The sequence below is a fragment of the Ranitomeya imitator genome, chromosome 6 (genome assembly GCF_032444005.1).
Source record: "Ranitomeya imitator isolate aRanImi1 chromosome 6, aRanImi1.pri, whole genome shotgun sequence".
In the NCBI taxonomy this organism is placed as follows: Eukaryota; Metazoa; Chordata; class Amphibia; order Anura; family Dendrobatidae; genus Ranitomeya; species Ranitomeya imitator.
The window spans coordinates 198394251-198419112 of record NC_091287.1 but is presented as its reverse complement, the minus strand read 5'-3'; the positions used below and the strand labels follow the sequence as shown (position 1 = coordinate 198419112).

Below are 24862 nucleotides of genomic sequence, written 5' to 3'. Positions count from 1 at the left end.
TCCAGCTCAAAAATGTCTCCAGAATCCGTCCTTTCCTCAGCCGTCAATCTACAAAAATGCTTGTGCATCATCTCCCGCCTTGACTACTGCAACATCCTTTTCTGCGGCCTCCCTGCTAACACCTTTGCACCTCTCCAGTCCATCCTTAACTCTGCTGCCTGACTTATTCATCTCTCTCCTCGCTACTCCTCTGCTTCCCCCCTCTGCAAATCTCTTCACTGGCTCCCATTCCCTCAGCGTATCCAGTTCAAATTACTAATACGGACCTACAAAGCCATCCACAACCTGTCTCCTCCATATAACTCTGAACTAATCTCCCGATATCTTCCCTCACGTGATCTCCGGTCCTCCCAAGACCTCCTTCTCTCCTCCACACTTATTCGCTCCTCATCCAACCGCCTCCAAGACTTCTCTCAAATATCCTCCATCCTCTGGAATTCTTTGTCCCAAAAATGTCCAACTATCAACCACATTCGGATCCTTCAGAAGGAACCTGAAAACCCATCTCTTCAGGAAAGCCTACATCCTGCACTGACCCCGCTGCCTCCTCAACACTATCGAAGCTTCCGCCTCACCAACACCGGAGCTCCTGCAACCCTCAACCTACTGTCTCCTTCCCCATAATCCTGTAGAATGTAAGCCCACAAGGGCAGGGTCCTCGCCTCTCTGTATCAGTATATCATTGTTAGTTTGTTTACTGTAAGTGATATATGTAACTTGTATGTAACCCCTTCTCATGTAAAGCACCATGGAATCAATGGTGCTATATAAATAAATAATAATAATAATAATAATAATGTTTGGTGAGCACTTTGAAGCCCCAGGTGCTTCACATAAGTTTATAACGTAGAGCTGTGAAAATGAAAAATCATATTTTTTCCACAGAATCATCTTTTAGCACCAATTTTTTATTTTAACAAAGGCAGCATGAGATAATGGACTCCAACAATTGTTGTGCAATTTATCCTGAAGGGAAGGAGAAAGGTTTAACTTTTGAACACAAAATTGACTGGAACCGAGAGCAGATGCCATGTCACTTTTAGAGAGCCCCTGATGTGCCTAAACAGTGGAAACATCCCACAAGTGATATTATTTTGGAAACTCTCAAGGAACTTACCTAGATGTGTGCTGAGCATTTTGAACCACCAGGTGATTTACAGAAGTTTATAGCAGAGCTAAGAAAATTTTAAGAAAAAATTTCCTGCAAAATTTTTCTTTTAGCCCAATTTTTTTTTTTTTTTCTCAAGGGTAACAGGAAAAAATGGACCCCAGAATTTGTGGTGCAATTTCTCCTGAGTGAAAAAACTTATGTTGAGGCACGGTGCAAAGCTCAAAAGGGAAGGAGTGCCATATTATAGTGCAGATTTTACTATTATGGTTTGAGGGTGCCTTGACCCACTGGGAGAGCCCCTGAGGTGGCAGGACAGTAAAACACCCCATAAGTGACCACATTTTACAAACTACACCTCTCAATGAATTAATCTAGGGGTTTAATAATCATATTGATACTAAGGGTGTGTCACAGGATTTTATACCATTGGGCAGTGAAGAAAAAATAAGTAAATTTTTACCACAAAAACTTTCTTTTAGACCCAGATTTAAGATTTTCACTCAATAAGTGGGTAAAATTGGCACCAGAATTTGTCCTACAATTTTTACTGAATATAGAAAAACACCGTATGTAACTGCACACTACCGCTAAGCCATACGGAGAGTCTCTGTAGGAATGGACTGCGATTTGCCTCCTGGAGCGCAGATTTTCCTAGAATGGCTTGCAGACTACATATACGGAGCACCCTAAGTGCTAGAGGGCAGAATCCCCCCCAAGTGCCCTCATTTTGGAAATTATACCCTACCAAATGTGAACGCTAAAGATGTTTTATGCACACTGGGGCTCAGAAGGGAGGGGACATTTGGATTTAGGAGTGCAGGATTTGCTGAATTTCTTTTTGGGGGCAATGAGCAATTTTGCTTTTCCAGAGCCTTTGTGCTACCAGTAATGTGGATGCCTCCTATATTTCTGTTAACAGAAGATGGACCTGAGTGGGAACATTTTTTTTTTTTTTTGTGGATTGAGTTGAAGCTTTTATTGGGAGCAATTTTTAATAACGCTAGGGATCACATTTATCCAGCGCTGTACACTTAGCACATACATTGGGGTTTCCATCTAAATCTCCCAGCTACGTGACAGATAAAACCCCCGATGGATCCATTCACTATATGGAAGCAGCATAGTTACTCTGGACTTCGTCTGGCCTCTGTTCAGCATTGTCCTTCCTTACAGAGGTGCACAAAACTATGTGGAATGTGTTTTTATGCATGCCTAAAAAGACAGACACCGCCATATCACAGGTCTTATGGCATTCACAGTGTCTCCAACTTCCACATTATAGGGAATCTTCTGCCAGCTGTTCTGTCTGAATCACGTATTTCAGGTATTTCATAGATTTACACAAAAAGCCCGGTATAAGCACTCAGTGTAGAGCACAGAATAAATGTGCACCGAGCCTTACTGCAATCTTTGGGAGGCAGAATTAACAAATCCACAGCAGGTGAATAATTGGTTTTATTTATTTTTTACGCAGTTACTCATGCGGTATAAGTGATTAGGCGACTTTATTCTTAGGCTCAGTGCAAATACAGCAATACCAGATTTATATTGGGTTTTTATGTTTAACTGCTGACACACAGTAAAAGATAGGGTTTTTTGTATGAAGAAGTTTTTGCATCACCATATTTTGAGAGCTATAATTTTTCCAGATTTCGGCTTATAGTCATGTGAGGGCTTGTTTTTTGCAGGACAAGCTGACTTTATTGGTACCATTTTCGGCACATGACTTTTTTGATTGCTTTCTATTCCGACTTTTATGGAGGCAGAATGAACAAAAAACAGCAATTCTGGATTTTTTTTCTCCGTTCTGCGTGTGATAAAATTATTATTCTTTGGGTCACTACGATTACAAAGATGCCACATTTATATTTTTTTTTTATGTTTTGGCACTTTTACACAATAAAAACTTTTAGAGAAAAAATAATTATTTTGCATTGCTTTATTCTGAGAGCTATCGCTTTTTTATTTTTCTGCTTATGGAGCTGATTGACAGCTTCTCTTTTGGGGGTCAAGATGGTGTTTTCAGTGATATTATTTTTATTTATATTCATATTTTTGATCGCGTTTTATTCCACTATTTCTAAGTGGGATGATGATAAAGTATAGTTTAGTACATTTTTGCGTTTTTTTTTTTTTTTGCTGTTTTCACTGAAGGGGATAACTATTGTTACACTTTTATAGATTGGATTGTTCTGGACGCGGCGATACCAAACATTTACTTTTTTGTTTATTTTATTTTTTTAAACAAAAATGTGTATTTATTAGTGGATTTGATTTATTATTATCATTATTTTAGTTTTTTATATATATTCTTTTATTTTATAATTTTTTTTTTTTTTTTTTACCTAGTTGGAAGTATAATGCATTGCAACGCTGACACTGCTCCTGGCTGTTGGTGCAGAAGCTCAGCCACTGGTAGAGCTTAGCTGCTACACTGATCGGGCAGGAAGTGCTGATATTTCAGCATCTCCTGTGTTAGCCGCTGAGAAAAAGCACTTCTCCAGTGTATTAAATGTGTTTGTTTTCTTTCAGCAGGACAGGGGTTAATCGGCCATGTGGAAATCCCTGCTTTCAGCTGTGCTCTGTTAGCCACTCCTCTCTCCTATAAAAGCTTGGCCTTCTGGCCAGATCCTTGTATGAGATAGCACTTACTAGATAGACCTAGAGATCACAGTGATCTGGGTGTGGGGACCGACAGCTTGGGTCCCTGCACCTCTTCCCATGCCTCTCAGCTGTCACACAGCTGTCGGCACTGAACTATCGCTGCATGTTTACACGCAGTGATAGTTTAAATGCATAGCGGAAACAGTACGTCCTGGTGCAGAAACTGACACCCAGCCATGACGGACTGTATACATCATTGGAAGGGGTTAAGCCACTTCATTTTGCCAGTATGCTTCAGCTCTTTGTCCATTTGGAAGACCCATTTCCTCCCAGGTTTTAACTTCCTGGCTGATGTCTTGAGATGTTGCTTCAGTATTGCCACATAATATTTTTTTTCTTGTGATGCCATCTATTTTGTGAGGTGCACCAGTCCCTACTGAAGCAAAAGAGTCCCTCAACATGATGCTGGTACCCCTGTGTTTCACAGTTGGGATGGTGTTCTTAGCTTCCTTTTTTCTCCAAATGTAACAATGGTCATTATGCCCAAAAAGTTCAAATTTAGTTTAATCAGACCACAGGACATGTCTCCAAAAATCAAGGTCTTTGTTCCTGTATGCAGTTGAAACATTAATCTGCCTTTTTTATGTTTCTTTTGGAGTAATGGCTTCTTCCTGGCAGAGTGGCCTTTCAGCATATGTTGATACAGTACTCATTTCACTCTGAATATTGACACAATCTTACCAGCTTTTGCCGTCATCTTCACAAGGTCTTTTGCTTTTTTCCTTGGGTTGATGTGCACATGCCAGACAAAAGCATGTTCATCGCTGGGACACAGAACCCATATCCTTCCTGAGCGGTATGATGGCTGCACATTCCCATCTTGTTTGTACTCGCTTGTAATTGTTTGTACCGTTGAACGAGACACCTTCAGGTATCTTGAAATTGTACCCAAGGATGAGCCAGACTTTTGCAAGTCCACAATTCTCTTCCTGATATTTTAGCTGATTTCAGAAGCTTCCAAACACATGACCTCATCATATGGCAGTCCAGAATTGTTTAACCCCTTTACCCCCAAGGGTGGTTTGCACGTTAATGACCGGGCCAATTTTTACAATTCTGACCACTGTCACTTTATGAGGTTATAACTCTGGAACGCTTCCGGATCCCAGTGAATCTGACATTGTTTTCTCGTGACATATTGTACTTCATGACAATGGTAAAAATTCTTTGATAGTACCTGCGTTTATTTGTGAAAAAAACGGAAATTTGGCGAAAATTATGAAAATTTCGCAATTTTCCAACTTTGAATTTTTATGCAATTAAATCACAGAGATATGTCACACAAAATACTTAATAAGTAACATTTCCCACATGTCTACTTTACATCAGCACAATTTTGGAACCAAAATTTTTTTTTGTTAGGGAGTTATAAGGGTGAAACGTTGACCAGCAATTTCTCATTTCTACAACACCATTTTTTTTTAGGGACCACATCTCATTTGAAGTCATTTTGAGGGGTCTATATGATAGAAAATAACCAAGTGTGACACCATTCTAAAAACTACACCCCTCAAGGTGCTCAAAACCACATTCAAGAAGTTTATTAACCCTTCTGGTGCTTCACAGGAATTTTTTGAATGTTTAAATAAAAATGAACATTTAACTTTTTTTCACAAAAAAATTAATTCAGCTCCAATTTGTTTTATTTTACCAAGGGTAACAGGAGAAAATGGACCCCAAACATTGTTGTACAATTTGTCCTGAGTACGCCAATACCCCACATGTGGGGGTAAACCACTGTTTGGGCGCATGGCACAGCTCGGAAGCAAAGGAGCGCCATTTGACTTTTCAATGCAAAATTTACTGGAATTGAGATGGGACGCCATGTTTCGTTTGGAGAGCCCCTGATGTGCCTAAACATTGAAACCCCTGTGATGTAGCGATGTCCTTGCTGTGCAGTGAATAGTCAGTGACCCATATAAAGTTCAAACAAAGTCTTGTTTATTACACAGCATACTCACAAACCGGAAAAGAAAGCAAACAAGTCCTTCGGTATGCAGCCGGGAAAAAATAACAACAGTCCATAGTCCGCTGCCGTGAGCGTATTACACCCCCCGTGTACGCTGGGGTGTCTGGCTTTTCAGGCTGTGCCTGGCCCGTGTTTCTCCACACGGAAGGAGCTGTGCACAAGCCTCCTCCTAGGTCTGACTCCCAGACCAGACTGACACACCCCAAACTCTCTTGCTGGGTTTTTTTTCTATCCTCCAGATTCTATGGCCATGGGCCACTATAAGATCTGGGCTGGAGGAAACGTACCAGCCCCACTACCATCCTGCAGTCCGTTTCAAAATAAAAGCCCATACCAGGTTTTCCTGAATAAATTCTGGGACAAATAACTTGACCCAGTTCACACTTACTTTTATTCTTCCCTGTGTCTCACAGGCAAACCTGTTGTGAGCACAGGGCACTCCAGCGGATCTAATATGCTTCTAAGCACATCCTGGGGACACATAGCGACCCTCGCATATGACACCGGTCACTGCCTCACATACCCCCCCCTCTGTTCAGACTTGTGGGGTTGAACATTTGTCAGCATACATGGTGCCCGTGACAGGGCATCTGCATTTCCCTGTGATTTCCCAGCCCGATGTTCCACAGAGAAGCTGAAATTTTGTAGGGACAAGAACCATCTGGTGACTCGGGCATTCCTTTCCTTTGCATTTCTCATCCAGACAAGGGGTGAATGGTCTGTTACCAACCGAAACTGACGCCCGAGCAAATAGTAGCGTAGGGACTCCAAGGCCCATTTGATCGCCAAGCACTCCTTCACTACGCTATAATTTTTCTCTGCCGGGGTCAGTTTCCTTCTTAAATAGATGACTGGATGCTCATCCCCGTTCACCTCTTGCGACAGCACCGCTCCTAAACCTACTTCTGAGGCATCAGTTTGCACAATAAAGGTTTTCTTGAAGTCGGGGCTGATGAGGACCGGCTGTCCACACAACGCCGACTTCAGGGACTGAAAAGCTTCCTCTGCTTGAGGATTCCACTTGACCATCACCGTTTTCTTCCCTTTTAACAGGTCCGTTAGGGAAGCCGATTTACCAGCAAAATTGGGTATAAACCGACGGTAATACCCAATGATGCCAAGGAATGCCCTCACTTGTTTGGAATTTAAGGGCTTGGGCCAGTTTTGAATGGCCTCAATTTTGTTCACTTGGGGTTTGATAACCCCCCGGCCGATCACGTATCCCAAGTACCGGGCTTCCGTGAGACCTATCGCACATTTCTTTGGGTTTGCTGTTAACCCTGCGGCTCTAAGAGACTCTAGCACTGCTTGTACCTGGGACAGATGGGTATCCCAGTCGGTACTAAAGATGACTATGTCATCCAAATAGGCTGACGCATAGTCTCTATGTGGCGCTAACACAATGTCCATCAGCCTCTGAAATGTGGCCGGAGCTCCATGTAACCCAAAAGGTAAGACAACGTATTGAAAGAGACCCTCTGGGGTTATAAAAGCGGTCTTTTCCTTCGCTGACTCTGTTAAGGGAACCTGCCAGTAACCTTTCGTGAGATCCAGTGTGGTGAAGTACTGGGCCTTCCCCAGTCTCTCACTTAGCTCGTCCACCCGTGGCATGGGATACAGGTCAAATTTTGATACTTCATTTAACTTCCTAAAGTCATTACAGAAGCGTAATGACCCATCAGGTTTTGGTATTAGTACAATGGGGCTAGCCCACTCACTTCGGGACTCCTCAATGACTCCCAACTGAAGCATTTGCTTTACCTCGGCCGCGATGGCTTGCCTTCGGGCTTCTGGCACTCGGTACGGTTTCATCCGCACCTTTACCCGGGGCTCAGTGACAATGTCATGCTGAATCACTGAGGTTCGCCCCGGCAGCTCTGAGAATACATCCATATTCTGCTGTACCAAAGCTCGAGCCTCCCACCGCTGCTGTTTTGTGAGGGCATCATTGACTTTTACCTCACACCTGGCTGTGTCCTTGGCCAGGGCCAGAGGGACCTCCGATTGTATGACCGTAGTTGCATCCGTGACCAAACATTCTCGGTCCTTCCAGGCCTTTAGCAGGTTTACATGGTACAACTGCTCGGGTTTTCTTTTCCCGGGTTGGTACACTTTGTAATTCACTTCCCCCACCTTTCCCCGTATCTCATACGGCCCTTGCCACTTGGCCATGAGTTTACTCTCTGGGGTGGGCACTAGTACCAACACCCGGTCTCCTTCTTTAAAGGACCTGACCGTGGCCCTTTTATTATAGGTACGGCTCTGAGCGGCCTGGGCATCCAACAGATGCTCCTTTACGATGGGTTGCACGACTGCAATCCGATCCTGCATACTTGCCACATACTCGATAACATTCTTATGTGGAGTGGGCTCCTGTTCCCACATCTCTTTGGCTACATCCAGCAGCCCCCTCGGGTGCCTGCCATACAATAGCTCAAATGGGGAGAACCCCGTGGACGCCTGCAGTACCTCGCGTATGGCGAACATTAAATATGGCAATAACATATCCCAATCCTTCCCATCCTTGGCGACCACCTTTTTGAGCATGGCCTTGAGGGTCTTATTAAACCTCTCGACCAACCCATCGGTTTGTGGATGGTACACTGACGTACACAACTGTTTAATTTGGAGCAATTTACATAGCTCCCTAGTCACTTTAGACATAAAAGGGGTTCCCTGATCTGTAAGGATCTCCTTGGGAAGCCCAAGACGACAAAACATGGCAAACAGTTCACGGGCTATTAGTTTAGCCGAAGTGTGCCGAAGCGGTATCGCCTCTGGATACCGGGTGGCGTAGTCTACGACTACTAATATGTGCTGATGGCCCCGGGCGGATTTTACTATTGGTCCCACCAGATCCATCGCTATCCGCTCAAAGGGTACTTCTATGATGGGCAGAGGTACTAACGGACTCCGGTAGTTCGTGGTGGGTGAGGTTAGTTGACACTCAGGACATGTGTCACAGTACTTTGTAACCTCAGCGTAGACACCAGGCCAAAAGAACCTCTGTAATATGCGCTCTAACGTCTTTTTGGCCCCCAAGTGCCCCCCCAACATGTGAGTGTGAGCCATGTCGAGCACCGCCCGACGATAGGGTTGGGGCACTACCAGTTGTTCTACCACCTCATCCCGGATTTTATCAACCCTATACAGTAACTCCTGGATGACCGCCATCCGGGGAAACTCCTTTTCTGCACCAGGTTGTTGTGCCACCCCATTTACCTCGATTACTCTTTCCCTTGCCCGGGTCAGAGTGGGATCCTGGAGCTGGGCAGTCCCAAACTTACCAGGTGACACCTCCAGCTCATGAATTGGTGGATTCTCTTCCACTTCCCCTGCCAATACCTCTAGGGGAAACCTATCGGGATTACACATTGTCCCTATCGTGGCAACCCCTACGGCAGGTATCCCTGACTCGGGATCTTCGGGTTCTGACCCTGAGAGGGTCAACTCTGGTCTCCCAGAGGGACCAGAACAACGGTAAGTCTCTACCCATCACAGTCCCATATGGAAGAGTTTTTACCACTCCCACCACATGTTTTATCTCTCCACATGGGGTGGAGAACGTGACCTCCGCAGTCGGGTACTCTCGGAGGTCCCCATGTATGCACACTACCCCCACTTTCCGTCCAATAGGACTGTCCCCAGCAACCAAAGACCCGTGTACCAGCGTCACCAAGCTCCCCGAGTCCAAGAGAGCATCCGTCTGGTACCCATTAACAAGCACTCTGCACAGCTGAGGTTCGGTACCGGCAGGGTCTGTAGTGGCAATGCAGACTGGCTGGGCATACATAGACACGCGGCGGGTATACCCGCAGTCCATGGGTTTTGTTGTTAGGGGACAATTAGCAACCACATGTCCAGGTTCTTGGCACCGCCAACACGTAACGACTGTGGCACGAGGTAACCTTGGAGCCAGTTTAGGGGACACAGGTCTGTGGTCACTCTCTTTCCGAGACAACCCCTCAGCACGGACTCGGTCCGGTCTGGTCCCAGTGGAGGGCCGTGGACTTTTCTCAGATTCCTGAGCTGGCGGAGCCTTACGTGACAGCCGAAGCGGAGCAGTGTCCCGTATAAAGTCCTGGGTGGTCTTATATCGCTCTATCAGGCCTACAACCTGGTCTAGGGTACCCGGGTCCCCTTGACCCACCCAACGCTGAATGGCCGCTGGAAGAGCCCTCACCAGTCGGTCGACCACCACCCTCTCCACTATCTGACTTGTGGATAAAGTCTCAGGTTGGAGCCACCGTTTCACAAGCTGCAATAAGTCAAAAATCTGAGACCGGGCAGGCTGGGCTTCCACAAAAGTCCAAGAAAACACCCGTTGAGCTCTCACATAAGTATTAACCCCCAGTCGGGCAAGGATCTCACCTTTTAACTTGGAATAGTCCTGGTCATCCTCCCGACTGAGGTCAAAGTAGGCCTTTAGCGCATCACCCCTCAAGAACGGAGCCACAACTTCAGCCCACTGTGCTGCTGGCAGATTCTCCCGTTCTGCCGTGCGCTCATAGACGGTGAGGAAAGCTTCCACGTCATCTTCTGGACTCAATTTCCTCAAAGCAGAGCGGACCTTGTCACGGGCATCGCGACGTTCCGGGGTCGGTGCTGGAGGTGCCTCTCGCAGGGCTGTAATTTGCTGCAGCAACAGATTATTAGTTTGTTGCTGTTGTTGCTGTGTGAGGACTAGCTGCCTCAGGATCTCCTCCATTTTGTCTGTAGGCCTGAGTTGCAATGTAGCAGGCTTAATAACAGACATGCAAATGGCGTTGGGGTATGCCTTAATTCACACTGCCCGCATTCTCCACCAAATGTGATGTAGCGATGTCCTTGCTGTGCAGTGAATAGGCAGTGACCCATATAAAGTTCAAACAAAGTCTTGTTTATTACACAGCATACTCACAAACCGGAAAAGAAAGCAAACAAGTCCTTCGGTATGCAGCCGGGAAAAAATAACAACAGTCCATAGTCCGCTGCCGTGAGCGTATTACACCCCCCGTGTACGCTGGGGTGTCTGGCTTTTCAGGCTGTGCCTGGCCCGTGTTTCTCCACACTGAAGGAGCTCTGCACAAGCCTCCTCCTAGGTCTGACTCCCAGACCAGACTGACACACCCCAAACTCTCTTGCTGGGGTTTTTTTTTCTATCCTCCAGATTCTATGGCCATGGGCCACTATAAGATCTGGGCTGGAGGAAACGTACCGGCCCCACTACCATCCTGCAGTCCGTTTCAAAATAAAAGCCCATAACAGGTTTTCCTGAATAAATTCTGGGACAAATAACTTGACCCAGTTCACACTTACTTTTATTCTTCCCTGTGTCTCACAGGCAAACCTGTTGTGAGCACAGGAGTAGTGTATAATCCATAGGTTTCGTCAAACTCAATCTGACAGGTGCCCCGCCCCTATCAAAGTGTATCAAAGTGTGTAACCCCTCCCCTCCTCCTGTCAGCCAGCTGACCCTGAGGCTGGCTGATTTCCCCTTTTGATATCGTTTGATATACTTTAATTTGTTGCAGTTTGATATTATTCACGTATTTTGTTTTTTATACGTAGCTCGAGTTTGATTCTGTAAGCTGTATTTTATTCACAGTGTATCCATATAGTTCAGAACTTAAAGCTGTTTATTTGTGTCTCTACACGTATTTGTTTTATATTTTTATACGTAGCTCGAGTTTGATTCTGTTAGCTGTGCTTTATTCATGTATCCATATAGTTCAGAACTTATAACACACAAAGCTGTTTATTTGTAGCTCTACTGAACACTAGTACTAAATGGTGAACATTAACTAAATGTTTATTTTCACAAACAGAAAAACTGCTAGGGTCATGTGCCCAGGCATTGGTTTTTATAACGCATAATGTTTGATATTTGCTTTCTCTTTTTTGTGTGTCTGTAGATGTCATCTGAGAAGTTATTTGTGTTTCAGCTGTGTTATCTGAGGGTCATATTTTTGTACAAATTCATGCTGTTTGGTGATCTTTGTGAAGCAGAACTTTGTTTTATAACACATTTGTACCTGTATTGTACCTGAAGGTTATGTAGGGTTATCTGCGGGTCAGAGGTTTAAAGAAAAGTTATTGTGTCCTGTAGATGTTATCTGAGGTTATTTGTTTTTTTTGTATTCACTTTCTCAGGGCAGCTGCCTGGAGGTGTTATGGTATATAATTATATCCTAGGGTCTGTACGACTACATACAGCGTGTTATGTTCATTAAAATGTTTTATTGTCGTTTGTGCCTATATATATATATATATATATATATATATATATATATATATATATATATATATATATATATGACCCAATGTTACAACACAAGTAAGAAGCGGTATGTTTTATACGAATATAAATTTTATTTCTCACAATAAAGCAACATCTCAAAGACATTTCAATACTATAAAAAATTCTTACAGAATATAAAAAGTAAAAACATTAAATAGTACAATGAACAATTACACTTCTTACAAAATAATTAATATAGCGTTACAAGACGAGTACAGCATTTATCTAGTACATTCTTTACATCGTGAGCCACATGGTTTGTAGCATCGGTAGAGACCTTTTTTTAGGTAGCAAAGTTCCACGTGTGGTACCTAATGACGGGGAATGTAAAGATTGAATTGTACGGGGTGCCGCCGCTAACTTCAGCAGTGTAGATACAGAGCGTGTCTCACTGTTGGTAATTTTTAATTCATCTAAAAGCTTCCTAGTAGCGGGGTTACCCACAACTGTAGACGGCATATTTAGCTCGGCCATAGCCTGCATAAATGAATCCCAACCCGGTGGTAAATTTCTACTGTTCAGAGCATGGCTCTGCGTTGTACTACGTACCAAATCCAGTAAGTTAGACCCTGGTATTACGGATCCTTTGAAAATAAATTCAGCATTATTATTCCATGCTGTGACATTTTTATTCTGCAGCAGCCTGTTTAGTAAAAATTCAGCATTCTTTTTATATCTTTGGTTTATATGTCCGACAATGTCAGCGATCTCATGATTTTTATCAGAGTCGGTATTTGGCAATTGCTGCTGACCAGGATCAGGAGGGCTAACGAGATTTAAAGCCGTTACTTCTTTTGAGCTGTGCCTCGTATGTACCAAGTAGCGTTGTAGCACAGAGCTATACATTTTAATTTTCACATCATCGGGAATGTCACGACGATGTAAAATGTCGCTAATCTCACCATCAAGGCGCCGAATAACACTGTCGCGTATGTTATCTGTAGTACCGGGTCTTAGTTTGTCTAGCTCCTGTTTGGGGACTAGATACATTTTCGCTGCATGCTCCATTATCTTCCGGCGATCAGGCTTGTTATTATTGGGATTGCAAAAGCTAAAAGAGGACCGATAAACCCGCCGGCCTGTTTTAGTAGGCGCTTCTTTTTCTTTATGGGCTGAGACCTGTCGCTCAGGGTTCTTATAGCTTTACGCCACTTCTTTAATATACCTTTCTGGCGCTCTTTCAGCGGAATCCTGCCTTTTAAGATATTTAAAGCAATCTCGCCTATGGCTGTAATTAAATCATTGCTTGCATCGCGCAAAATAGACTTTCTGACAGCGGGGATTGCTTTCACTAGGGTTTTTAACCCCTTCAAGACCCAGCCTATTTTGACCTTAAAGACCTTGCCGTTTTTTGCAATTCTGACCAGTGTCCCTTTATGAGGTAATAACTCAGGAACGCTTCAACGGATCCTAGCGGTTCTGAGATTGTTTTTTCGTGACATATTGGGCTTCATGTTAGTGGTAAATTTAGGTCAATAAATTCTGCATTTATTTGTGATAAACACGGAAATTTGGCGAAAATTTAGAAAATTTCGCAATTTTCACATTTTGAATTTTTATTCTGTTAAACCAGAGAGATATGTGACACAAAATAGTTAATAAATAACATTTCCCACATGTTTACTTTACATCAGCACAATTTTGGAAACAAAATTTTTTTTTGTTAGGAAGTTATAAGGGTTAAAATTCGACCAGCGATTTGTCATTTTTACAACGAAATTTACAAAACCATTTTTTTTAGGGACCACCTCACATTTGAAGTCAGTTTGAGGGGTCTATTTGGCTGAAAATACCCAAAAGTGACACCATTCTAAAAACTGCACCCCTCAAGGTACTCAAAACCACATTCAAGAAGTTTATTAACCCTTCAGGTGCTTCACAGCAGCAGAAGCAACATGGAAGGAAAAAATGAACATTTAACTTTTTAGTCACAAAAATTATCTTTTAGCAACAATTTTTTTATTTTCCCAATGGTAAAAGGAGAAACTGAACCACGAAAGTTGTTGTCCAATTTGTCCTGAGTACGCTGATACCTCATATGTGGGGGTAAACCACTGTTTTGGCGCACGGCAGGGCTTGGAAGGGAAGGAGCGCCATTTGACTTTTTGAATCAAAAATTGGCTCCACTCTTTAGCGGACACCATGTCACGTTTGGAGAGCCCCCGTGTGCCTAAAAATTGGAGCTCCCCCACAAGTGACCCCATTTTGGAAACTAGACGCCCCAAGGAACTTATCTAGATGCATAGTGAGCACTTTGAACCCCCAGGTGCTTCACAAATTGATCCGTAAAAATGAAAAAGTACTTTTTTTTCACAAAAAAATTCTTTTAGCCTCAATTTTTTCATTTTCACATGGGCAACAGGATAAAATGGATCCTAAAATGTGTTGGGCAATTTCTCCTGAGTACACCAATACCTCACATGTGGAGGTAAACCACTGTTTGGGCACATGGTAAGGCTCGGAAGGGAAGGAGCGCCATTTGACTTTTTGAATGAAAAATTATTTCCATCGTTAGCGGACACCATGTCGCGTTTGGATAGCTCCTGTGTGCCTAAACATTGGCGCTCCCCCACAAGTGACCCCATTTTGGAAACTAGACCCCCCAAGGAACTAATTTAGATGCCTAGTGAGCACTTTAAACCCTCAGGTGCTTCACAAATTGATCTGTAAAAATGAAAAAGTACTTTTTTTTCACAAAAAAATTCTTTTCGCCTCAATTTTTTCATTTTCACATGGGCAGTAGGATAAAATGGATCATAAAATTTGTTGGGCAATTTCTCCCGAGTACGCCGATACCTCATATGTGGGGGTAAACCACTGTTTGGGCACTCGGCAGGGCTCGGAAGAGAAGGCGCGCCATTTGACTTTTTGAATGGAAAATTAGCTCCAATTGTTAGCGGACACCATGTCGCGTTTGGAGAGCCCCTGTGTGCCTAAGCATTGGAGCTCCCGCACAAGTGACCCCATTTTGGAAACTAGACCCCCCAGGGAACTTATCTAGATGCATATTGAGCACTTTAAACCCCCAGGTGCTTCACAGAAGTTTATAACGCAGAGCCATGAAAATAAAAAATAATTTTTCTTTCCTCAAAAATGATTTTTTAGCCTGGAATTTCCTATTTTGCCAAGGATAATAGGAGAAATTGGACCCCAAATATTGTTGTCCAGTTTGTCCTGAGTACGCTGATACCCCATATGTGGGGGTAAACCACTGTTTGGGCGCACGGCAGGGCTCGGAAGGGATGGCACGCCATTTGGCTTTTTAAATGGAAAATTAGCTCCAATCATTAGCGGACACCATGTCACGTTTGGAGAGCCCCTGTGTGCCTAAACATTGGAGATCCCCCAGAAATGACACCATTTTAGAAACTAGACCCCCAAAGGAACTAATCTAGATGTGTGGTGAGGACTTTGAACCCCCAAGTGCTTCACAGAAGTTTATAACGCAGAGCCATGAAAATAAAAAAAAAAATTATTTTCTCAAAAATGATCTTTTAGCCTGCAATTTTTTATTTTCCCAAGGGTAACAGGAGAAATTTGACCCCAAAAGTTGTTGTCCAGTTTCTCCTGAGTACGCTGATACCCCATATGTGGGGGTAAATCACTGTTTGGGCACATGCCGGGGCTCGGAAGTGAAGTAGTGACGTTTTGAAATGCAGACTTTGATGGAATGCTCTGTGGGCGTCACGTTGCGTTTGCAGAGCCCCTGATGTGGCTTAACAGTAGAAACCCCCCACAAGTGACCCCATTTTGGAAACTAGACCCCCAAAGGAACTTATCTAGATGTGTGGTGAGCACTTTGAACCCCCAAGTGCTTCATAGAAGTTTATAATGCAGAGCCGTGAAAATAATAAATACGTTTTTTTTCCTCAAAAATAATTATTTAGCCCTGAATTTTTTAATTTTCCCAAGGGTAACAGGAGAAATTTGACCCCAATATTTGTTGTCCAGTTTCTCCTGAGTACGGTGATACCCCATATGTGGGGGTAAACTACTGTTTGGGCACATGCCGGGGCTTGGAATTGAAGTAGTGACGTTTTGAAATGCAGACTTTGATGGAATGCTCTGCGGGCGTCACGTTGCGTTTGCAGAGCCCCTGATGTGCCTAAACAGTAGAAACCCCCCACAAGTGACCCCATTTTGGAAACTAGACCCTGAAAGGAACTTATCTAGATGTGTGGTGAGCACTTTGAACCCCCAAGTGCTTCATAGAAGTTTATAATGCAGAGCCGTGAAAATAATAAATACGTTTTCTTTCCTCAAAAATAATTATTTAGCCCAGAATTTTTTATTTTCCCAAGGGTTACAGGAGAAATTGGACACCAAAAGTTGTTGTCCAGTTTCTCCTGAGTACGCTGATACCCCATATGTGGGGGTAAACCACTGTTTGGGCACACGTCGGGGTTCAGAAGGGAAGTAGTGACTTTTGAAATGCAGACTTTGATGGAATGGTCTGCGGGTGTCACGTTGCGTTTGCAGAGCCCCTGGTGTGCCTAAACAGTAGAAACCCCCCACAAGTGACCCCATTTTAGAAACTAGACCCCCCAAGGAACTTATCTAGATATGTGGTGAGCACTTTGAACCCCCAAGTGCTTCACAGACGTTTACAACGCAGAGCCGTGAAAATAAAAAATCATTTTTCTTTCCTCAAAAATTATGTTTTAGCAAGCATTTTTTTAGATTCACAAGGGTAACAGGAGAAATTGGACCCCAGTAATTGTTGCGCAGTTTATCCTGAGTATGCTGGTACCCCATATGTGGGGGTAAACCACTGTTTGGGCACACGTCAGGGCTCGGAAGTGAGGGAGCACCATTTGACTTTTTGAATACGAGATTGGCTGGAATCAATGGTGGCGCCATGTTGCGTTTGGAGACCCCTGATGTGCCTAAACAGTGGTAACCCCTCAATTCTAACTCCAACACTAACCCCAACACACCCCTAACCCTAATCCCAACTGTAGCCATAATCCTAATCACAACCCTAACCCCAACACACCCCTAACCACAACACTAACCCCAACACACCCCTAACCCTAACCACAACCCTAATTCCAACCCTAACCCTAACCCTAACCCTAAGGCTATGTGCCCACGTTGCGGATTCGTGTGAGATATTTCCGCACCATTTTTGAAAAATCTGCGGGTAAAAGGCACTGTGTTTTACCTGCGGATTTTCCGCGGATTTCCAGTGTTTTTTGTGCGGATTTCACCTGCGGATTCCTATTGAGGAACAGGTGTAAAACGCCGCGGAATCCGCACAAAGAATTGACATGCTGCGGAAAATACAACGCAGCGTTCCCGCGCGGTATTTTCCGCACCATGGGCACAGCGGATTTGGTTTTTCATATGTTTACATGGTACTGTAAACCTGATGGAACACTGCTGCGAATCCGCAGCCAAATCAGCACCGTGTGCACATAGCCTAATTCTAAAGGTATGTGCACACGCTGCGGAAAACGCTGCGGATCCGCAGCAGTTTCCCATGAGTGTACAGTTCAATGTAAACCTATGGGAAACAAAAATCGCTGTACACATGCTGCGGAAAAACTGCACGGAAACGCAGCGGTTTACATTCCGCAGCATGTCACTTCTTTGTGCGGATTCCGCAGCGGTTTTACAACTGCTCCAATAGAAAATCGCAATTGTAAAACCGCAGTGAAATGCGCAGAAAAAAACGCGGTAAATCCGCCATAAATCCGCAGCGGTTTAGCACTGCGGATTTATCAAATCCGCAGCGGAAAAATCCGCAGAGGACCAGAATACGTGTGCACATTCCTAACCCTAACCCTAGCCCTAACCCTAGCCCTAACCCTAACCCTACCCCTAACCCTACCCCTAACCCTACCCCTAGCCCTACCCCTAACCCTACCCCTAACCCTACCCCTAACCCTACCCCTAACCCTACCCCTAACCCTATTCTAACATTAGTGGGAAAAAAAAATTTCTTTATTTTTTTATTGTCCCTACCTATGGGGGTGACAAAGGGGGGGGGGTCATTTATTATTTTTTTTATTTTGATCACTGAGATAGATTATATCTCAGTGATCAAAATGCACTTTGGAACGAATCTGCCGGCCGGCAGATTCGGCGGGCGCACTGCGCATGCGCCCGCCATTTTGGAAGATGGCGGCGCCCGGGAGAAGACGGACGGGACCACGGCTGGATCGGTAAGTATGATAGGGTGGGGGGGGACCACGGGGGGGGGGATCGGAGCACGGGGGGGGGGATCGGAGCGCGGGAGGGGTGGAACGGAGCGCGGGGGGCGTGGAACGGAGCACGGGGGGGCTGGAATGGAGCACGGGGGGTGGAACGGAGCACGGGGGGGGGTGGATCGGAGTGCAGGGGGGGTGATTGGAGTACGGGGGGGTGATTGGAGCACGGGGGGAGCGGACACGAGCACGGGGGGGAGCGGAGCACTGGACGGAGGGGAGCCGGAGCAGTGTACCGGCCAGATCGGGGGGCTGGGGGGGCGATCGGTAGGGTGGGGTGGGGGCACATTAGTATTTCCAGCCATGGCCGATGATATTTCAGCATCGGCCATGGCTGGATTGTAATATTTCACCCGTTATAATGGGTGAAATATTACAAATCGCTCTGATTGGCAGTTTCACTTTCAACAGCCAATCAGAGCGATCGTAGCCACGAGGGGGTGAAGCCACCCCCCCTGGGCTAAACTACCACTCCCCCTGTCCCTGCAGATCGGGTGAAATGGGAGTTAACCCTTTCACCCGGTCTGCAGGGACGCGATCTTTCCATGACGCCGCATAGGCGTCATGGGTCGGATTGGCACCGACTTTCATGACGCCTACGTGGCGTCAAAGGTCGGGAAGGGGTTAAGAGAGCCCAGTTACGCCGGAGCCTCTCAGACATCTTTACATCACAATGCCCACAGCGTAGAATGTCTGATACCGGGTAAAATTCACTTTTTAGAAGTGTTTTTCTTCTGAACATAGACAGCGGGCAACGCGGGTGGAAACAACCCAGTCCTTAAACGCAGATCCTCAGGAGTATTAGCTCTCAAATCTACAAGCAAATACCCGTAAGGCTCCCGCGTGGCATCCTCAAAAGCTTCTAGGAAAAAACGTGTTTTTCCGGGATACATCTGACGAGCTAGAGTTAAAATTTGTAATTTATCTCGGGGGTTATTAAAAAGCACCATGCACTTTGTGTTTAAATTTATCGTACGGCTTTTCTTGCCCTGACAAAATATGTTTTGCACCAGGTAGAAAATGCTGAGATTTCTGTGGTGCACATACTTGGTAAAGGCTTTTTCTATCTCACAATTCTCACTAGCACTCTCCATGAGATCATCAACAATCGCCAAATTCACCTTCTCCGGTGGGAATAATTCGTCATCTACGAATGTATTCGGCAGACCCTCCACAAATCTGGCGTGGGGAAAAGAGAGAGAGATTTCATCATATAGTTTTTGCCAACACGAATAAAACCATACAATATTATCAGGTTTCTGAGAAAAATTAGCTTCAATATTATATAGCAGCTGTTTTACAAAATAGCTCTTTCCAGAATTAGACGGGCCTGCTAGAATGCAAGAGAAAGGGTGCTGCAGACGCGTATCCATCACAATACTCGACTAATACCCAAAAGGTAATGTTGTGAAATCGTCTAATAGTCGGCGCTTTGTATAAACGCACTTTTGTGTTTTGCGTAATGGCCTTGTTTCAATATCCCAGTACTTTTTATTTCTCACAATGGACGCCTGCTGTACGACAATACGTTTCTGAGTTTCTGCGGCAGAATTGCGCGGGTAGTCCAGAACTAGATCTTTCAGACTGTTGAAATTAATAGATTGAGAGTTACCAACATTTAGTGTTATCCCCTTAACTTTTAAGACAGTTTTACCGGTGTTGAGTTTGTAGCCGTAAGTTTTGGGGCCCGCGGATACAAATTCTGTGATGTGTGTACCATCGGGTATTTCACTGGTCAGCTCCCCCAGGTAATCGCCTAAAGGCGGTTGCCACTCACCATCTCTCTGTACAAAAATAACTGAGTCTGTGTCGTGATAAAGGCACCTCTCCTGCAGCCGGTCCAGCAGCGAATAGAGCTCTAACCGAGCATACGCTGTTGTAAAACACGCTATAAAAATGTTTGTGTTTTTGTTGAGTGTGTGATGGCCTTTTGCATATTTCCAGTTAATGGTTGCGGTGTCATCATCAAGGAAATGTAACATCGAAATGTCATAGTAAGGCAGGAACAAATACTTAAAAAGCTCATCTGGATCCCTAACAATGCTGGTACATGATAGATTAGATCTCTGAGCAAACTTTCCCCATAAAGAATTTAAGAAAAGCTTGGAGATCTGTCGCTTAGCAGGATTGACAGCTATATTTTCAGGCCGTAATTGGACACCTTCTTTTTCAAGAAAAGAGTCAATGTACTGCCGTTTCTTGGCGTCATCAGTGCACCAGCTAGGATAACCAGAGGCTTCCTGCTTATCCCTAAGATGTAATTTAATGTAAGGCGCGAACAGATCATCAGTGGTTTTAGGAAAATGCCATATTTCATAGATGTGAGCGATCCGATACCCTTTTTCTATAGCCATCTCGAGCTCTATAGTGCACCAGGTGCCTGTCAGCGCCCGTTCTTCATCACTGTGGGCACAAATATCTGCCTGGGAATTTGCAGCGCATGTGTAGCAAAGGGGAAACATTAATTTTTTGTTGAGTTTTACCGGTAGAACTGGAAAAAATAAATCTCTCGGCGGGTAGACCTTGACTCTAGCAATGCCAAAGTATTTTTTAATGAATCCAAAATTGTCGTAGATGATGTCTGGATGGCCTACAGGGTATGTTTTAGTTTTGTTTACAAAGGGGTACAGACTGGTGAAATCGTAGTAGTGTAAAGTCTCCCCTTCTTCCAGATGGTGATAGAGCTTAATGGCGTTAGTTCGCCTGCCATAAAGCGCATCACGGGGGTCTAAAGGAACGGGGAATTCCATCTGGCGAAGAAATGTTTGAAGGTTAGAATCATTTTCAACCATTTCATTCCACTCATGTTCCCACATCAGTCTTACTGTGTACCCGCAACACTGTAAGTAACGCTTTTTAGCTAAAAAGGTGTAATGTAACTGGCCGTAGGACGTGCTTGTGACCTTATTTGTGTCGTTTTCATTATAGCACACGGGACATCCGTGGTAAAAACACCCCTGAAATTCAAAGGCTATGTGCTGGCCGCTAACATAGGCATAGCCATCTGGAAAATACTTCCCGACCTGTTTTTCACCGCCTCTCAAAGCGTGCTGTATGTCGATGTTCTCAGAGTGGGCTACATACATGAGCCACTGTATAGCGGGTGTCGAGTAGCGCTTTTTTGCCTTGTGATAATTATCACCAGGTAAAATGGCGATTGTCTTTTTTGGAAGAAATTTAAACCGGTACATTGTCATACACACCGAGGCCAGGGTGATGAGCTGAAAAGGATCACCACATCTGCTCACTACAATCCTTTGCTTTTGACGCTTACAGTATTTTTTAACATTTTTCTGCGTCATCTGCATAATACGCTCTCTATAGATCTCGCAGGCGTGTCTCAAAATTTCAACATCTTGCTTGCAATAAGATTTTAGCTCGGCCTTGAAGTCAAAAGTTGTATTTACCTGTGTCTCATACCACTCCAGGAACTCTACCTTCTCACCAGGTGACATGTACTCCACCCCATAATATTTTACATCAGGTATGGGACCTACATAGTTTTGGTTTTCTCGGGTACTGAAAAAGTGTGGAAAATGTCCTTTGCCTCCTGAAAAGCCCATGGCCTGTGGTAATTTACTGAGTTTCATGGGGATAAAATTTAGAGAGTCTATGAACCTTATAGACAAATCAGGTAGCGACACACACAAGAGACGGGCACCTTGTGTTATCAACTGTACTTGTAGTTTTTCAGAAATCAGTTCCTTAACAATAAAGTATGCATCGTATTTTCCACCATTGTGAGCAATAAATGTATGATCTGAAAATTTACCGCTTGTAAAGAACTGTACAAAGTCATGTGTACAGGTATCACCCTCAAACTCCCAGGAGGGGTGGCCATACAGCGTTGTAGCATAAATGTAATTCGGGATGTGCGTGCCTGTCTCCTGCATACATTCAAAATCATAAAAGATATAACAATCTGACTCATCCTGTGCTACATACTTCCGCATGTAACAAAGATGGGCATCGAATTTATTTATATGTCTGCGACATACAGGACAGCGCAAACCATTACATTTATGTTCTGTTTCGCTATTTCTGAGGACAAAAAGGTTGCATTTATCACAAAATGTTTTAAGTCTGCAGAATGCCGGGTCGCCTAATCCCAATTGTTTGTGATAATCTAAGCACACGCTCAAGCGGCAATAAACTCTGCAAACAGGACATCTGGGCTGCTGGTCGGGACCGCTTTCTACGCAATTCTCTCTCTGACAGGCTTTACAAAAATACTGGCAGGAGTGTTTGTTTTTGTGGTGAAACACTGAATTGCAGAGCTCACAAAAGTAATTAGCACCGATAAAACCCTTCATATTTTTGATCCCGTAGTAGTGATTATCATGGAACAATATGAATACTGTTTTGCCATTAGCTGTATTACTGCTCTGAAAGTAACGCCAATCACCCTGACTATAGTACAGTACTTTAATGGTGACCCCCAAATATTTTTCAAATGCAGGGATGTCGCTAAAACTCACTAATTGATCATCAGGGATGCCCAGTGCTGCGTGTATGTTTTTAGAGCGGCTCAGTAAAACACCATCAGTGACATCCGTGTCGTCCATCAGGGCGCACACACTAGCAGCCAAACACAGATTTGTCATGTAATTGTTAAAATCATACAGCCATTGTCTCTTTTGTTTAATGATCTGACTGCTCGCTATAGATTTCAAGCGCCTTTTTTGTTTTACACCACCGCGTCGGTTTTTAATGATCGTGACGACTAGCTTTAGCGAATTGGATGCTATGCATTCACTGTTACTTTGAAGTCCGCGGGCAACAGCATTTAAAAAAGATTCGGAATTAAAATCTTCACGGGTTTGTTTTGTAGTGAAAATAGGGTCTAAAGTATCGCCGACATCAAACCTTAACTGTACAAAGTCGCCAGGTTCAATGTCCCTGATGATTCTATCCAGTAATGCCTGAATGCCTTCATGAACAATATTCAAGCCCTCTTCAAATGATCGTACACGCTCCAAATTTACAAATCTAAAATGATCTGTATGTATATGGCCATTGAAATTGCGGAGCGCTCTTTCATGATGATGGATGTGTTGCAAAAATACTGTATGATCGGGGCGCCGCACATTACCAGCAGCGTCAGCGTCTGTGGCTTGTGAATTTTGTGTAGATGCATGTGCGGCATCTGCAGAGCTGCCTGGACTATGTGAGTGCTGTTCTGACTCTTGTGACGACGTCTGTGGTGTCTGTAGAGGCAATGCAGGACACATGCCACCACGACGCCTCCTAGAGCATAGCGCCCGTCTAGCGCTGACCAACAATTTTAGAGCCCTCTTTATAACTCTAGCCCTATTATACCTGGGTAGTGTTAGTTTAGGTGGTTTATGCATGCCGTAGCCGACCATATTTAGTCATAATGGGGTCGCTGTAGTTGTTATCTCGCCATCCAGTAGCAGGCTCCGGAGTGCGTATAGTTCGGACTTATTAGCCTGTGTTGGGCTTTGTGTTGATAATAATTTTTCAAAAGTATCACAAAAAACATTATTTTGGGGACCCAGCGTTTGTAGCGTAAGTAGCGGACGAAGTGTTCCTGAAACACATGCATTTCAACGGGGCCCCAGCTGCGGGATTCATGCGGCAAATCTATAGCTGGCGCATGAATCCGTGGCTTTTTACACACCTTAAGCTCTTTACACACCTTAACAGCCGCTGGCCGCGACCTCTTTGCCCGTTTCTTAACATTAACAGAGTTAGATACACAGACATGAGATATGTCACCCAAATTAGAGGGTCCTGAGGGTCCGACCCCAGAGGCATTAGCAGGCCCCGTTACACATGGCGCTGACGGTTGCATAGTGTGGGACATACGTATAATGAGCGGTTCTACGGATGGTTGCTTACCATCAGCGAGCTGATCAATCTCGCGATCATACTCTTCACGAGTCATCGTGGCTGTTGCACCCACGGCGCAGGATGTGGTTGGTGGCTCTGTAACATGTTTTGTTTTTCGTTTATGTTTTCGGGGTGCCTCGACCACTTCTGGATATAGTAGCGCGGGGTCATTCACACGGATTGTCGATGGCTGTCCGGTGCTTGAATGGAGTATTTCACGATGGTCCGACGGTACAGGGTTTCCTGCGTCCTGCACCACGCAGATCGGTGATAGCGGATATGCTCTAACAGCTCCATTAGCCGTCTGTATTGCCGACCACGCTGGTGCTGCGCCATTCTCGGTGATCTGTAGCGGCTGTAGAGGTGCTGGAGGTGTTTTTCTCATGACTTTGCGCTTAGCTGTAGGAAAGATTATACATGTGTCAGATATGTGCGAGACCATCGCAGGCCGCTGCGCTTAGCTGCAGGAAAGATTATACATGTGTCAGATATGTGTGAGACCGACGCAGGTCGCTGCGCTTAGCTGCAGGAAAGATTATACATGTGTCAGATATGTGTGTGCCATGGATCTCAATGGTGAAGCACGTGTATCATTGATTGTACAGAGACTGTGCATGTATACCAAAATATACACTTACGGGATAGCGATGTGTGGTGAATGATTGCCGTGGCGTCTTCTGTAGCTTCTGCGAGGCTCTCCATTAGCTCCGGTATATTCTCTTTTGTGAAAATTCTTCTAGGCTTCAGTTTACAAGCTATAAATAAAGATATAGGCC

The 24862-nt window shown here is 44.5% G+C and overlaps 1 protein-coding gene across 1 annotated transcript in view; it reads left to right on the top strand.

The window, feature by feature from the left end:
- The window catches only part of TRIO (trio Rho guanine nucleotide exchange factor), a 2940676-nt gene that overhangs the window by 1581557 nt on the left and 1334257 nt on the right, over positions 1 to 24862 (top strand).